Here is a 20,683-nt window from a genome sequence, read left to right on the forward strand (position 1 = left end):
ATATTAAATACATGTTTAGTGTATAAATAATAATTACATGTTTAGTGTATGAATATTAAATACATGTTTAGTGTATAAATATTAAATACATGTTTAGTGTATTAATATTAAATATATGTTTACTTTATTAAAATTAAATACATGTTTTTGTATAAATATTAAATACATGTTTAGTGTATGAATATTAAATACATGTTTAGTGTATAAATATTAAATACATGTTTAGTGTATATATATTAAATACATGTTTAGTGTATTAATATTAAATATATGTTTAGTTTATTAAAATTAAATACATGTTTTTGTATAAATATTAAATACATGTTTAGTGTATGAATATTAAATACATGTTTAGTGTATGAATATTAAATACATGTTTAATGTATGAATATTAAATACATGTTTAGTGTATGAATATTAAATGAATTTTCAATGTATGAATATTAAATACATGTTTAGTGTATAAATATTAAATACATGTTTTGTGAATAAATATTAAATACATGTTAAGTGTATGAATATTAAATACATATTTAGTGTATGAATATTAAATACATGATTAGTGTATTAATATTAAATACATGATTAGTGTATAACTATTAATTACATGTTCAGTGTATAAATATTAAATACAGGTTTAGTGTAATAATATTAAATATATGTTTAGTTTATTAAAATTAAATACATGTTTTTGTATTAATATTAAATACATGTTTAGTGTATGAATATTAAATGCATGTTTAGTGTATGAATATTCAATACATGTTTACTGTATAAATATTAAATAAATATTTAGTGTATTAATATTAAATATATGTTTAGTTTATTAAACTTAAATACATGTTTTGTATTAATATTAAATACATGTTTAGTGTATGAATATTAAATACACGTTTAGTGTATGAATATTAAATACATGTTTAGTTTATGAATATTAAATACATGTTTAGTGGATATATAATAAATACATATTTAGTGTATTAATATTAAATATATGTTTAGTGTATTAAAATTAAATACATGTTTTTGTATTAATATTAAATACATGTTTAGTGTATAAATATTAAATACATGTTTAGTATATTAATATTAAATACATGTTTAGTGTATAAATATAAATGTATGAGTAACAAAACTTATGTAAAAAAAAAAAATAAAAGAAACAAAAAAAAAGGAAAAAGAGAGAGAGAGAGACGGAGAGGACCGGGCATATTAAGAGGGAATGTGCGCCCTCCTGTGGACTTCTGCCGCAACTGCACACATAAAGAAATTCATTATTTCCAAGTGTGCCTTATTTAGAGGATAATAAATACATGTTTACTGTATGAATATTAAATATATGATTAGTATATAATTACATATATGTTTGGTATATGATTATTAAATACATGTTTAGTGTATGAATATTAAATACATGTTTAGTGTATTAATATTAAATATATATTTAGTTTATTAAAATTAAATACATGTTTTTGTATTAATATTAAATACATGTTTAGTGTATAAATATTTAATACATGTTTACTGTATTAATATTAAATACATGTTTAGTGTATAAATAATAACTACATGTTTAGTGTATGAATATTAAATACATGTTTAGTGTATAAATATTTAACACATGTTTACTGTATTAATATTAAATACATGTTTAGTGTACGAATATTAAATACATGTTTAGTGTATTAATATTAAATATATATTTAGTTTATTAAAATTAAATACATGTTTTTGTATTAATATTAAATACATGTTTAGTGTATAAATATTTAATACATGTTTACTGTATTAATATAAAATACATGTTTAGTGTATAAATAATAACTACATGTTTAGTGTATGAATATTAAATACATGTTTAGTGTAGAAATATTAAATACATGTTTAGTGTATTAATATTAAATATATGTTTAGTTTATTAAAAATTAAATACATGTTTAGTGTATGAATATTAAATACATGTTTAGTGTATAAATGTTAAATACATGTTTAGTTTATGAATATTAAATACATGTTTAGTGTATTAATATTAAATATATATTTAGTTTATTAAAATTAAATACATGTTTTTGTATTAATATTAAATACATGTTTAGTTTATGAATATTAAATACATGTTTAGTGTATTAATATTAAATATATATTTAGTTTATTAAAATTAAATACATGTTTTTGTATTAATATTAAATACATGTTTAGTGTATAAATATGTAATACATGTTTACTGTATTAATATTAAATACATGTTTAGTGTATAAATAATAACTACATGTTTAGTGTATGAATATTAAATACATGTTTAGTGTATAAATATTTAACACATGTTTACTGTATTAATATTAAATACATGTTTAGTGTATGAATATTAAATACAGGTTTAGTGTATTAATATTAAATATATATTTAGTTTATTAAAATTAAATACATGTTTTTGTATTAATATTAAATACATGTTTAGTGTATAAATATTTAATACATGTTTACTGTATTAATATAAAATACATGTTTAGTGTATAAATAATAACTACATGATTAGTGTATGAATATTAAATACATGTTTAGTGTAGAAATATTAAATACATGTTTAGTGTATTAATATTAAATATATGTTTAGTTTATTAAAAATTAAATACATGTTTAGTGTATGAATATTAAATACATGTTTAGTGTATAAATGTTAAATACATGTTTAGTTTATGAATATTAAATACATGTTTAGTGTATTAATATTAAATATATATTTAGTTTATTAAAATTAAATACATGTTTTTGTATTAATATTAAATACATGTTTAGTGTATTAATATTAAATACATGTTTACTGTAATAATATTAAATACATGTTTAGTGTATAAATAATAACTACATGTTTAGTGTATGAATATTAAATACATGTTTAGTGTATAAATATTAAATACATGTTTAGTGTATTAATATTAAATATATGTTTAGTTTATTAAATTTAAATACTTGTTTTTGTATTAATATTAAATACATGTTTAGTGTATGAATATTAAATACATGTTTAGTGTATAAATATTAAATACATGTTTAGTGTATGAATATTAAATACATGTTTAATGTATGAATATTAAATACATGTTTCGTGTATAAATATTAAATACATGTTTCGTGTACGAATATTAAATACATGTTTAGTGTATAAATATTAAATACATGTTTAATGCAAGAATATTAATTACATGTTTAGTGTATGAATATTAAATACATTTTTAATGTATGAATATTAATTACATGTTTAGTATATAAATATAAGTGTATGAGTAACAAAACTTATGTAAAAAAAAAATATAAAAGAAACAAAAAAAAAGGAAAAAGAAAGAGAGAGAGAGACGGAGAGGACCGGACTTATTAAGAGTGAACGTCCGCCCTCCTGTGGACTTCTGCCGCAACTGCACACTTAAAGAAATTCATTATTTCCAAGTGTGCCTTATTTAGAGGATAATAAATACATGTTTACTGTATGAATATTAAATATATGATTAGTGTATAATTACATATACGTTTAGTATATGATTATTAAACACATGTTCAGTGTATTAATATTAAATACATGTTTTGTTTATTAAACTTAAATACATGTTTTTGTATTAATAATAAATACATGTTTAGTGTATAAATATTAAATACATGTTTAGTGTATGAATATTAAATACATGTTCAGTGTATAAATATTAAATACATGTTTAGTGTATTAATATTAAATACATGTTTAGTGTATTAATATTAAATACACTTTTAGTGTATAAATAGTAAATACACGTTTAGTGTAACAATATTAAATACATGTTTAGTGTATTAATATTAAATATATGTTTAGTTTATTAAAATTAAATACATGTTTTTGTATTAATATTAAATACATATTAAGTGTAAGAATAATAACTACATGTTTATTGAATGAATATTAAATACATGTTTAGTGTATGAATATTTAATACATGTTTAGTGTATTAATATTAAATATGTGTTTAGTTTATTAAAATTAAATACATGTTTTTGTATTAATATTAAATACATGTTTAGTGTATGAATATTAAATAAATGTGTAGTTTATTAAAATTAAATACATGTTTTTGTATTAATATTAAATACATGTTTAGTGTATAAATATTAAATACATGTTTAGTGTATTAATATTAAATACATGTTTAGTGTATAAATATAAGTGTTTGAGAAACCAAACTTATGTAAAAAAAAAAAAAAGAAACAAAAAAAAAGGAAAAAGAGAGATAGAGAGACGGAGAGGACCGGACTTATTAAGAGGGAACGTGCGCCCTCCTGTGGACTTCTGCCGCAACTGCACGCATAAAGAAATTCATTATTTCCAAGTGTGCCTTATTTAGAGGATAATAAATACATGTTTACTGAATGAATATTAAATATATGATTAGTGTATAATTACATATACGTTTAGTATATGATTATTAAATACATGTTCAGTGTATTAATATTAAATACATGTTTAGTGTATGAATATTAAATACATATTTAGTGTATAAATATTAAATACATGTTTAGTGTATAAATATTAAATACATGTTTAGTGTATGAATATTAAATACATGTTTAGTGTATGAATATTAAATACATGTTTAATGTATGAATATTAAATACATGTTTAGTGTATGAATATTAAATATATATTTAGTTTATTAAAATTAAATACATGTTTTTGTATTAATATTAAATACATGTTTAGTGTATAAATATTAAATACATGTTTAGTGTATTAATATTAAATACATGTTTAGTGTATAAATATAAGTGTATGAGAAACCAAACTTATGTAAAAAAAATAAAAGAAACAAAAAAAAAGGAAAAAGAGAGATAGAGAGACAGAGAGGACCGGACTTATTAAGAGGGAACGTGCGCCCTCCTGTGGACTTCTGCCGCAACTGCATGCATAAAGAAATTCATTATTTCCAAGTGTGCCTTATTTAGAGGATAATAAATACATGTTTACTAAATGAATATTAAATATATGATTAGTATATGATTACATATACGTTTAGTATATGATTATTAAATACATGTTCAGTGTATTAATATTAAATACATGTTTAGTGTATGAATATTAAATACATGTTTAGTGTATAAATATTAAATACATGTTTAGTGTATGAATATTAAATACATGTTTAATGTATGAATATTAAATACATGTTTAGTGTATAAATATTAAATACATGTTTCGTGTATGAATATTAAATACATGTTTAGTGTATAAATATTAAATACATGTTTAATGTATGAATATTAATTACATGTTTAGTGTATGAATATTAAATACATTTTAATGTATGAATATTAAATACATATTTAGTGTATAAATAATAAGTACATGTTAAGTGTATAAATATTAAATACATATTTAGTGTATAAATATTAAATACATGATTAGTGTATTAATATTAAATACATGATTAGTGTATGAATATTAAATACATGTTTAGTGTATTAATATTAAATACATGTTTAGTGTATTAATATTAAATACATGTTTAGTGTATAAATAATCACAAAATGTTTAGTGTATGAATATTAAATACATGTTCAGTGTATAAATATTAAATACATGTTTAGTGTAATAATATTAAATATATGTTTAGTTTATTAAAATTAAATACATGTTTTGTATTAATATTAAATACATGTTTAGTGTATAAATATTAAATACATGTTTAGTGTATTAATATTAAATACATGTTTAGTGTATTAATATTAAATACATGTTTAGTGTATAAATAATAACTACATGTTTAGTGTATGAATATTAAATACATTTTTTGTGTATAAATGTTAAATACATGTTTAGTTTATGAATATTAAATACATGTTTAGTGTATTAATATTAAATATATATTTAGTTTATTACAATTGAATACATGTTTTTGTATTAATATTAAATACATGTTTAGTGTATGAATATTAAATACATGTTTAGTGTATGAATATTAAATACATGTTTAGTGTAAAAATATTAAATACATGTTTAGTGTATTAATATTAAATACATGTTTAGTGTATTAATATTAAATATATATTTAGTTTATGAATATTAAATACATGTTTAGTGGATATATAATAAATCCATATTTAGTGTATTAATATTAAATACATGTTTAGCGTATGAATATTAAATACATGTTTAGTGTATGAATAATAACTACATGTTTAGTGTATTAATATTAAACACATGTTTAGTGTATGAATATTAAATACACTTTTAGTGTATGAATATTAAATACACGTTTAGTGTAATAATATTAAATACATGTTTAGTGTATTAATATTAAATATATATTTAGTTTATTAAAATTAAATACATGTTTTTGTATTAATTTTAAATACATGTTTAGTGTATAAATATTTAACACATGTTTACTGTATTAATATTAAATACATGTTTAGTGTATAAATATTAAATACATGTTTAGTGTATTAATATTAAATATATGTTTAGTTTATTAAAATTAAATACATGTTTTTGTATTAATATTAAATACATATTAAGGGTAAGAATAATAACTACATGTTTATTGTATGAATATTAAATACATGTTTAGTGTATAAATATTTAATACATGTTTACTGTATTAATATTAAATACATGTTTAGTGTATGAATATTAAATACTTGTTTAGTGTATAAATATTAAATGCATGTTTAGTGTATTAATATTAAATATATGTTTAGTTTATTAAAAATTAAATACATGTTTAGTGTATGAATATTAAATACATGTTTAGCGTATAAATGTTAAATACATGTTTAGTTTATGAATATTAAATACATGTTTAGTGTATTAATATCAAATATATATTTAGTTTATTAAAATCAAATACATGTTTTTGTATTAATATTAAATACATGTTTAGTGTATTAATATTAAATACATGTTTACTGTATTAATATTAAATACATGTTTAGTGTATAAATAATAACTACATGTTTTGTGTATGAATATTAAATACATGTTTAGTGTATAAATATTAAATACATGTTTAATGTATGAATATTAAATACATGTTTAGTGTATGAATATTAAATGCATTTTTAATGTATGAATATTAAATACATGTTTAGTGTATAAATATTAAATACATGTTTCGTGTACGAATATTAAATACATGTTTAGTGTATGAATATTAAATACATGTTTAATGTATGAATATTAAATACATGTTTAGTGTTTGAATATTAAATACATTTTTAATGTATGAATATTAAATACATATTTAGTGTATAAATATTAAATACATGTTAAGTGTATAAATATTAAATACATATTTAGTGTATAAATATTAAATACATGATTAGTGTATAAATATTAAATACATGTTTAGTGTATTAATATTAAATACATGTTTAGTGTATTATATTAAATACATGTTTAGTGTATTAATATTAAATACATGTTTAGTGTATGATTAATAACTAAATGTTTAGTGTATGAATATTAAATACATGTTCAGTGTATAAATGTTAAATACATGTTTAGTGTAATAATATTAAATATATGTTTAGTTTATTGAAATTAAATACATGTTTTGTATTAATATTAAATACATATTTAGTGTATAAATATTAAATACATGTTTAGTGTATTAATATTAAATACATGTTTAGTGTATGAATATTAAATACATGTTTAGTGTATAAATATTAAATACATGTTTAGTGCATTAATATTAAATACATGTTTAGTGTATTAATATTAAATACATGTTTAGTGTATAAATAATAATTACATGTTTAGTGTATGAATATTAAATACTTGTTTAGTGTATGAATGTTAAATACATGTTTAGTTTATGAATATTAAATACATGTTTAGTGTATTAATATTAAATATATATTTAGTTTATTACAATTAAATACATGTTTTTGTATTAATAATAACTACATGTTTAGTGTATTAATATTAAACACATGTTTAGTGTATGAATATTAAATACACTTTTAGTGTCTGAATATTAAATACACGTTTAGTGTAAACATATTAAATACATGTTTAGTGTATTAATATTAAATATATATTTAGTTTATTAAAATTAAATACATGTTTTTGTATTAATATTAAATACATGTTTAGTGTATAAATATTTAATACATGTTTACTGTATTAATATTAAATACATGTTTAGTGTATAAATAATAACTACATGTTTAGTGTATGAATATTAAATACATGTTTAGTGTATAAATATTAAATACATGTTTAGTGTATTAATATTAAATATATGTTTAGTTTATTAAAATTAAATACATGTTTTTGTATTAATATTAAATACATATTAAGTGTAAGAATAATAACTACATGTTTATTGAATGAATATTAAATTGATGATTAGTGTATAAATATTTAATACATGTTTACTGTATTAATATTAAATACATGTTTAGTGTATAAATATTAAATTCATGTTTAGTGTATTAATATTAAATATATGTTTAGTTTATTAAAATTAAATACATGTTTTTGTATAAATATTAAATATATGTTTAGTGTATGAATATTAAATACATGTTTAGTGTATGAATATTAAATACATGTTTAGTGTATGAATATTAAATACATGTTTAATTTATGAATATTAAATACATGTTTAGTGTATAAATATTAAATACATGTTTCGTGTACGAATATTAAATACATGTTTAGTGTATAAATATTAAATACATGTTTAATGTATGAATATTAATTACATGTTTAGTGTATGAATATTAAATACATTTTTAATGTATGAATATTAAATACATGTTTAGTGTATAAATATAAGTATATGAGTAACAAAACTTATGTAAAAAAAAAAATAAAAGAAACAAAAAAAAAGGAAAAAGAGAGAGAGAAAGAGAGACGGAGAGGACCGGGCATATTAAGAGGGAACGTGCGCCCTCCTGTGGACTTCTGCCGCAACTGCACACATAAAGAAATTCATTATTTCCAAGTGTGCCTTATTTAGAGGATAATAAATACATGTTTACTGTATGAATATTAAATATATGATTAGTATATAATTACATATATGTTTGGTATATGATTATTAAATACATGTTCAGTGTATTAATATTAAATACATGTTTAGTGTATGAATATTAAATACATGTTTAGTGTATTAATATTAAATACATGTTTTTGTATTAATATTGAATACATGTTTAGTGTATAAATATTAAATACATGTTTAGTGGATAAATAATAAATAAATATTTAGTGTATTAATATTAAATACATGTTTAGTGTATAAATATTAAATACATGTTTAGTGTATAAATATTAAATACATGTTTAGTGTATTATTATTAAATATGTGTTTACTTTATTAAAATTAAATAAATGTTTTTGTATTAATATTAAATACATGTTTAGTGTATAAGTATTAAATACAGGTTTTGTGTATTAATATTAAATACATGTTTAGTGTATGAATAATAACTACAGGTTTAGTGTATAAATATTAAATACATGTTTAGTGTATGAATGTTAAATACATGTTTAGTTTATGAATATTAAATACATGTTTAGTGTATGAATATTAAATATATGTTTAGTTTATTAAAATCAAATACATGTTTTTGTATTAATATTAAATACATATTAAGTGTAAGAATAATAACTACATGTTTATTGAATGAATATTAAATACATGTTTAGTGTATGAATATTTAATACATGTTTAGTGTATTCATATTAAGTATGTGTTTAGTTTATTAAAATTAAATACATGTTTTTGTATTAATATTAAATACATGTTTAGTTTATTAATATTAAATATATGTTTAGTTTATTAAAATTAAATACATGTTTTTGTATTAATATTAAATACATGTTTAGTGTATTAATATTAAATACATGTTTAGTGTATTAATATTAAATACATGTTTAGTGTATAAATGTTAAATACATGTTTAGTGTATGAATATTAAATATATGTTTAGTTTATTAAAATTAAATACATGTTTTTGTATTAATATTAAATACATGTTTAGTGTATAAATATTAAATACATGTTTAGTGTATTAATATTAAATACATGTTTAGTGTATAAATATAAGTGTATGAGAAACCAAACTTATGTAAAAAAAATAAAAGAAACAAAAAAAAAGGAAAAAGAGAGATAGAGAGACGGAGAGGACCGGACTTATTAAGAGGGAACATGCGCCCTCCTGTGGACTTCTGCCGCAACTGCATGCATAAAGAAATTCATTATTTCCAAGTGTGCCTTATTTAGAGGATAATAAACACATGTTTACTAAATGAATATTAAATATATGATTAGTATATGATTACATATACGTTTAGTATATGATTATTAAATACATGTTCAGTGTATTAATATTAAATACATGTTTAGTGTATGAATATTAAATACATATTTAGTGTATAAATATTAAATACATGTTTAGTGTATGAATATTAAATACATGTTTAGTGTATAAATATTAAATATATGTTTAGTGTATGAATATTAAATACATGTTTAGTGTATGAATATTAAATACATGTTTAGTGTATAAATATTAAATACATGTTTAGTGTATGAATATTAAATACATGTTTAATGTATGAATATTAAATACATGTTTAGTGTATAAATATTAAATACATGTTTCGTGTACGAATATTAAATACATGTTTAGTGTATAAATATTAAATACATCTTTAATGTATGAATATTAAATACATGTTTAGTGTATGAATGTTAAATACATGTTTAGTTTATGAATATTAAATACATGTTTAGTGTATTAATATTAAATATACATTTAGTTTATTACAATAAAATACGTGTTTTGTATGAATATTAAATACATGTTTAGTGTATGAATATTAAATACATGTTTAGTGTATGAATATTAAATACATGTTTAGTGTAAACATATTAAATACATGTTTAGTGTATTAATATTAAATATATATTTAGTTTATGAATATTAAATACATGTTTAGTGGATATATAATAAATACATATTTAGTGTATTAATATTAAATACATGTTTAGTGTATGAATAATAACTACATGTTTAGTGTATAACTATTAAACACATGTTCAGTGTATAAATATTAAATACATGTTTAGTGTAATAATATTAAATATATGTTTAGTTTATTAAAATTAAATACATGTTTTTATATTAATATTGAATATATGTTTAGTGTATAAATATTAAATACATGTTTAGTGTATGAATATTAAATGCATGTTTAGTGTATAATATTAAATACATGTTTAGTGTGTGAATATTCAATACATGTTTACTGTATAAATATTAAATACATGTTTAGTGTATTAATATTAAATATATGTTTAGTTTATTAAACGTAAATACATGTTTTGTATTAATATTAAATACATGTTTAGTGTATGAATATTAAATACACGTTTAGTGTATGAATATTAAATACATGTTTAGTTTATGAATATAAAAACATGTTTAGTGGATATATAATAAATACATATTTAGTGTATTAATATTAAATACATGTTTAGTGTATAAATATTAAATACATGTTTAGTGTATTAATATTAAATACATGTTTAGTGTATAAATAATAACTACATGTTTAGTGTATGAATATTAAATACATGTTTAGTGTATACAAGTTAAATACATGTTTAGTTTATGAATATTAAATACATGTTTAGTGTATAACTATTAAATACATGTTTAGTGTATTAATATTAAATACATGTTTAGTATATGAATATTAAATACATGTTTAGTGTATAAATATTAAATACATGTTTAGTTTATTAATATTAAATACACGTTTAGTGTATGAATATTAAATACACGTTTAGTGTAAAAATATTAAATACATGTTTAGTGTATAAATATTAAATACATGTTTAGTGTATGAATATTAAATACATGTTTAGTGTATAAATATTAAATATATGTTTAGTGTATTAATATGAAATACATGTTTAGTGTATGAATATTAAATACATGTTTAGTGTATAAATATTAAATACATGTTTAGTGTATGAATATTAAATACATGTTTAATGTATGAATATTAAATACATGTTTAGTGTATAAATATTAAATACATGTTTTGTGTACAAATATTAAATACATGTTTAGTGTATAAATATTAAATACATGTTTAATGTATGAATATTAAATACATGTTTAGTGTATAAATGTTAAATACATGTTTAGTTTATGAATATTAAATACATGTTTAGTGTATTAATATTAAATATATATTTAGTTTATTACAATTAAATACGTGTTTTGTATTAATATTAAATACATGTTTAGTGTATGAATATTAAATACATGTTTAGTGTAAACATATTAAATACATGTTTAGTGTATTAATATTAAATACATGTTTAGTGTATTAATATTAAATATATATTTAGTTAATGAATATTAAATACATGTTTAGTGGATATATAATAAATACATATTCAGTGTATTAATATTAAATACATGTTTAGTGTATGAATATTAAATACATGTTTAGTGTATGAATAATAACTACATGTTTAGTGTATAACTATTAAATACATGTTCAGTGTATAAATATTAAATACATGTTTAGTTTAATAATATTAAATATATGTTTAGTTTATTAAAATTAAATACATGTTTTTGTATTAATATTAAATATATGTTTAGTGTATAAATATTAAATACATGTTTAGTGTATGAATATTAAATGCATGTTTAGTGTATAATATTAAATACATGTTTAGTGTGTGAATATTCAATACATGTTTACTGTATAAATATTAAATACATGTTTAGTGTATTAATATTAAATATATGTTTAGTTTATTAAACGTAAATACATGTTTTGTATTAATATTAAATACATGTTTAGTGTATGAATATTAAATACACGTTTAGTGTATGAATATTAAATACATGTTTAGTTTATGAATATTAAATACATGTTTAGTGGATATATAATAAATACATATTTAGTGTATTAATATTAAATACATGTTTAGTGTATAAATATTAAATACATGTTTAGTGTATTAATATTAAATACATGTTTAGTGTATAAATAATAACTACATGTTTAGTGTATGAATATTAAATACATGTTTAGTGTATAAATGTTAAATACATGTTTAGTTTATGAATATTAAATAAATGTTTAGTGTATAAATATTAAATACATGTTTAGTGTATTAATATTAAATACATGTTTAGTGTATGAATATTAAATACATGTTTAGTGTATAAATATTAAATACATGTTTAGTGTATTAATATTAAATACACTTTTAGTGTATAAATATTAAATACACGTTTAGTGTAAAATTATTAAATACATGTTTAGTGTATTAATATTAAATATATGATTAGTTTATTAAAATTAAATACATGTTTTTGTATTAATATTAAATACATATTAAGTGTAAGAATAATAACTACATGTTTATTGAATGAATATTAAATAAATGTTTAGTGTATGAATATTTAATACATGTTTAGTGTATTAATATTAAATATATGTTTAGTTTATTAAAATTAAATGCATGTTTTTGTATTAATATTAAATACATGTTTAGTGTATTAATATTAAATATATGTTTAGTTTATTAAAATTAAATACATGTTCTTGTACTAATATTAAATACATGTTTAGTGTATAAATATTAAATACATGTTTAATGTATTAATATTAAATACATGTTTAGTGTATAAATATAAGTGTATGAGAAACCAAACTTATGTAAAAAAAAATAAAAGAAACAAAAAAAAAGGAAAAAGAGAGATAGAGAGACGGAGAGGACCGGACTTATTAAGAGGGAACGTGCGCCCTCCTGTGGACTTCTGCCGCAACTGCACGCATAAAGAAATTCATTATTTCCAAGTGTGCCTTATTTAGAGGATAATAAATACATGTTTACTAAATGAATATTAAATATATGATTAGTATATGATTACATATACGTTTAGTATATGATTATTAAATACATGTTCAGTGTATTAATATTAAATACATGTTTAGTGTATGAATATTAAATACATATTTAGTGTATAAATATTAAATACATGTTTAGTGTATAAATATAAAAAACAGGTTTAGTGTATGAATATTAAATACATGTTTAATGTATAAATATTAAATACATGTTTAGTGTATGAATATTAAATACATGTTTAATGTATGAATATTAAATACATGTTTAGTGTATAAATATTAAATACATGTTTCGTGTACGAATATTAAATATATATTTAGTTTATTAAAATTAAATACATGTTTTTGTATTAATATTAAATACATGTTTAGTGTATAAATATTTAATACATGTTTACTGTATTAATATTAAATACATGTTTAGTGTATAAATAATAACTACATGTTTAGTGTATGAATATTAAATACAAGTTTAGTGTATAAATATTAAATACATGTTTAGTGTATTAATATTAAATATATGTTTAGTTTATTAAAATTAAATACATGTTTATGTATTAATATTAAATACATATTAAGTGTAAGAATAATAACTACATATTTATTGAATGAATATTAAATACATGTTTAGTGTATAAATATTTAATACATGTTTACTGTATTAATATTAAATACATGTTTAGTGTATGAATAATAACTACATGTTTAGTGTATGAATATTAAATACATGTTTAGTGTATAGATATTAAATACATGTTTAGTGTATTAATATTAAATATATGTTTAGTTTATTAAAAATTAAATACATGTTTAGTGTATGAATATTAAATACATGTTTAGTGTATAAATGTTAAATACATGTTTAGTTCATGAATATTAAATACATGTTTAGTGTATTAATATCAAATATATATTTAGTTTATTAAAATTAAATACATGTTTTTGTATTAATATTAAATACATTTTTAGTGTATTAATATTAAATACATGTTTACTGTATTAATATTAAATACATGTTTAGTGTATAAATAATAACTACATGTTTTTGTATAAATATTAAATACATGTTTAATGTATGAATATTAAAAAGATGTTTAGTGTATAAATATTAAATACATGTTTCGTGTACGAATATTAAATACATGTTTAGTGTATAAATATTAAATACATGTTTAATGTATGAATATTAAATTCATGTTTAGTGTATGAATATTAAATACATTTTTAATGTAGGAATATTAAATACATGTTTAGTGTATATATATTAAATACATGTTTCGTGTATAATTATTAAATACATGTTAAGTGTATGAATATTAAATACATATTTAGTGTATGAATATTAAATACATGATTAGTGTATAACTATTAAATACATGTTCAGTGTATAAATATTAAATACATGTTTAGTGTATTAATATTAAATACATGTTTAGTGTATTAATATTAAATACATGTTTAGTGTATTAATATTAAATACATGTTTAGTTTATTAAAACTAAATACATGTTTTTGTATTAATATTAAATACATGTTTAGTGTATAAATATTAAATAAATGTTTAGTGTATGAATATTCAATACATGTTTAGTGTATGAATATTAAATACATGTTTAATGTATGAATATTAAATACATGTTTAGTGTATAAATATTAAATACATGTTTCGTGTACGAATATTAAATACATGTTTAGTGTATAAATATTAAATACATGTTTAATGTATGAATATTAAATACATGTTTAGTGTATGAATATTAAATACATTTTTAATGTATGAATATTAAATACATATTTAGTGTATAAATATTAAATACATGTTAAGTGTATAAATATTAAATACATATTTAGTGTATAAATATTAAATACATGATTAGTGTATTAATATCAAATACATGATTAGTGTATAAATATTAAATACATGTTTAGTGTATTAATATTAAATACATGTTTAGTGTATTAATATTAAATACATGTTTAGTGTATTAATATTAAATACATGTTTAGTGTATAAATAATAACAACATGTTTAGTGTATGAATATTAAATACATGTTCAGTGTATAAATATTAAATACATGTTTAGTGTAATGATATTAAATACATGTTTTTGTATTAATATTAAATACATGTTTAGTGTATAAATATTAAATACATGTTTAGTGTATTAATATTAAATACATGTTTAGTGTATGAATATTAAATACATGTTTAGTGTATGAATATTAAATACATGTTTAGTGTGTGAATATTCAATACATGTTTACTGTATAAATATTAAATACATGTTTAGTGTATTAATATTAAATACATGTTTAGTGTATTAATATTAAATACATGTTTAGTGTATAAATAATAACTACATGTTTAGTGTATGAATATTAAATACATGTTTAGTGTATGAATGTTAAATACATGTTTAGTTTATGAATATTAAATACATGTTTAGTGTATTAATATTAAATATGTATTTAGTTTATTACAATTAAATACATGTTTTTGTATTAATATTAAATACATGTTTAGTGTATGAATATTAAATACATGTTTAGTGTATGAATATTGAATACATGTTTATTGTAAAATATTAAATACATGTTTAGTGTATTAATATTAAACACATGTTTAGTGTATGAATATTAAATACATGTTTAGTTCATGAATATTAAATACATGTTTAGTGTATTAATATCAAATATATATTTAGTTTATTAAAATTAAATACATGTTTTTGTATTAATATTAAATACATTTTTAGTGTATTAATATTAAATACATGTTTACTGTATTAATATTAAATACATGTTTAGTGTATAAATAATAACTACATGTTTTTGTATAAATATTAAATACATGTTTAGTGTATGAATATTAAATACATGTTTAGTGTATAAATATTAAATACATGTTTCGTGTATGAATATTAAATACATGTTTAATGTATGAATATTAAAAAGATGTTTAGTGTATAAATATTAAATACATGTTTCGTGTACGAATATTAAATACATGTTTAGTGTATAAATATTAAATACATGTTTAATGTATGAATATTAAATTCATGTTTAGTGTATGAATATTAAATACATTTTTAATGTAGGAATATTAAATACATGTTTAGTGTATATATATTAAATACATGTTTCGTGTATAATTATTAAATACATGTTAAGTGTATGAATATTAAATACATATTTAGTGTATGAATATTAAATACATGATTAGTGTATAACTATTAAATACATGTTCAGTGTATAAATATTAAATACATGTTTAGTGTAATAATATTAAATATATGTTTAGTTTATTAAAACTAAATACATGTTTTTGTATTAATATTAAATACATGTTTAGTGTATAAATATTAAATAAATGTTTAGTGTATGAATATTCAATACATGTTTAGTGTATGAATATTAAATACATGTTTAATGTATGAATATTAAATACATGTTTAGTGTATAAATATTAAATACATGTTTCGTGTACGAATATTAAATACATGTTTAGTGTATAAATATTAAATACATGTTTAATGTATGAATATTAAATACATGTTTAGTGTATGAATATTAAATACATTTTTAATGTATGAATATTAAATACATATTTAGTGTATAAATATTAAATACATGTTAAGTGTATAAATATTAAATACATATTTAGTGTATGAATATTAAATACATGATTAGTGTATTAATATCAAATACATGATTAGTGTATAAATATTAAATACATGTTTAGTGTATTAATATTAAATACATGTTTAGTGTATTAATATTAAATACATGTTTAGTGTATTAATATTAAATACATGTTTAGTGTATAAATAATAACAACATGTTTAGTGTATGAATATTAAATACATGTTCAGTGTATAAATATTAAATACATGTTTAGTGTAATGATATTAAATACATGTTTTTGTATTAATATTAAATACATGTTTAGTGTATAAATATTAAATACATGTTTAGTGTATTAATATTAAATACATGTTTAGTGTATGAATATTAAATACATGTTTAGTGTATGAATATTAAATACATGTTTAGTGTGTGAATATTCAATACATGTTTACTGTATAAATATTAAATACATGTTTAGTGTATTAATATTAAATACATGTTTAGTGTATTAATATTAAATACATGTTTAGTGTATAAATAATAACTACATGTTTAGTGTATGAATATTAAATACATGTTTAGTGTATGAATGTTAAATACATGTTTAGTTTATGAATATTAAATACATGTTTAGTGTATTAATATTAAATATGTATTTAGTTTATTACAATTAAATACATGTTTTTGTATTAATATTAAATACATGTTTAGTGTATGAATATTAAATACATGTTTAGTGTATGAATATTGAATACATGTTTATTGTAAAATATTAAATACATGTTTAGTGTATTAATATTAAACACATGTTTAGTGTATGAATATTAAATACACTTTTAGTGTATGAATATTAAATACACGTTTAGTGTAAAAATATTAAATACATGTTTAGTGTATTAATATTAAATGTATATTTCGTTTATTAAAATTAAATACATGTTTTTGTATTAATATTAAATACATGTTTAGTGTATGAATATTTAATACATGTTTACTGTATTAATATTAAATACATGTTTAGTGTATAAATAATAACTACATGTTTAGTGTATGAATATTAAATACATGTTTAGTGAATAAATATTAAATAATTTTTTTATTGTATTAATATCAAATATATGTTTAGTTTATTAAAATTAAATACATGTTTTTGTATTAATATTAAATACATATTAAGTGTAAGAATAATAACTACATGTTTATTGAATGAATATTAAATACATGTTTAGTGTATAAATATTTAATACATGTTTACTGTATTAATATTAAATACATGTTTAGTGTATGAATAATAACTACATGTTTAGTGTATGAATATTAAACCCATGTTTAGTGTATAAATATTAAATACATCTTTAGTGTATTAATATTAAATATATGTTTAGTTTATTAAAAATTAAATACATGTTTAGTGTATGAATATTAAATACATGTATAGTGTATAAATGTTAAATACATGTTTAGTTTATGAATATTAAATACATGTTTAGTGTATTAATATTAAATATATATTTAGTTTATTAAAATTAAATACATGTTTTTGTATTAATATTAAATACATGTTTAGTGTATTAATATTAAATACATATTTACTGTATTAATATTAAATACATGTTTAGTGTATAAATAATAACTACATGTTTAGTGTATGAATATTAAATACATGTTTAGTGTATTAATATTAAATATATGTTTAGTTTATTAAAATTAAATACATGTTTTATTATAAATATTAAATACATGTTTAGTGTATGAATATTTAATACATGTTTAGTGTATAAATATTAAATACATGTTTAGTGTATAAATATTAAATACATGTTTCATTTACGAATATTAAATACATGCTTAGTGTATGAATATCAAATACATGTTTAATGTATGAATATTAAATACATGTTTAGTGTATGAATATTAAATACATTTTTAATGTATGAATATTAAATACATGTTTAGTGTATAAATATTAAATACATGATTACTGTATTAATATTAAATAATGATTAGTGTATAACTATTAAATACATGTTCAGTGTATTAATATTAAATACATGTTTAGTGTATAAATATTAAATACATGTTTAGTGTATGAATATTAAATGCATGTTTAGTGTATAATATTAAATACATGTTTAGTGTATGAATATTCAATACATGTTTACTGTATAAATATTAAACACATGTTTAGTATATTAATATTAAATATATGTTTAGTTTATTAAACTTAAATACATGTTGTGTATTAATATTAAATACATGTTTAGTGTATGAATATTAAATACACGTTTAGTGTATGAATATTAAATACATGTTTAGTTTATCAATATTAAATACATGTTTAGTGGATATATAATAAATACATATTTAGTGTATTAATATTAAATACATGTTTAGTGTATAAATATTAAATACATGTTTAGTGTATTAATATTAAATACATGTTTAGTGTATAAATAATAACTACATGTTTAGTGAAGTATATTTATATAGCGCTTTTCTCAAGTGACTCAGAGCGCTTTACATAGTGACACCCAATATCTAAGTTACATTCAAACCAGTGTGGGTGGCACTGGGAGCGGGTAGGTAAAGTGTCTTGCTCAAGGACACAACGGCACTAACTAGGATGGCACAAGCGGGAATCGAACCTGCAACCCTCAAGTTGCTGGCACGGCCACTCTACCAACCGAGCTATGTATGAATATTAAATACATGATTAGTGTATAAATGTTAAATACATTTTTAGTTTATGAATATTAAATACATGTTTAGTGTATTAATATTAAATACACTTTTAGTGTATAAATATTAAATACACGTTTAGAGTAAAAATATTAAATACATGTTTAGTGTATTAATATTAAATATATGATTGGTTTATTAAAATTAAATACATGTTTTTGTATTAATATTAAATACATATTAAGTGTAAGAATAATAACTACATGTTTATTGAATGAATATTAAATAAATGTTTAGTGTATGAATATTTAATACAAGTTTAGTGTATTAATATTAAATATATGTTTAGTTTATTAAAATTAAATAAATGTTTTTGTATGAATATTAAATACATGTTTAGTGTATAAATATTAAATACATGTTTACTGTATGAAAATTAAATATATGATTAGTGT

Source organism: Nerophis ophidion, linkage group LG23 (assembly GCF_033978795.1).
Source record: "Nerophis ophidion isolate RoL-2023_Sa linkage group LG23, RoL_Noph_v1.0, whole genome shotgun sequence".
Lineage (NCBI taxonomy): Eukaryota > Metazoa > Chordata > Actinopteri > Syngnathiformes > Syngnathidae > Nerophis > Nerophis ophidion.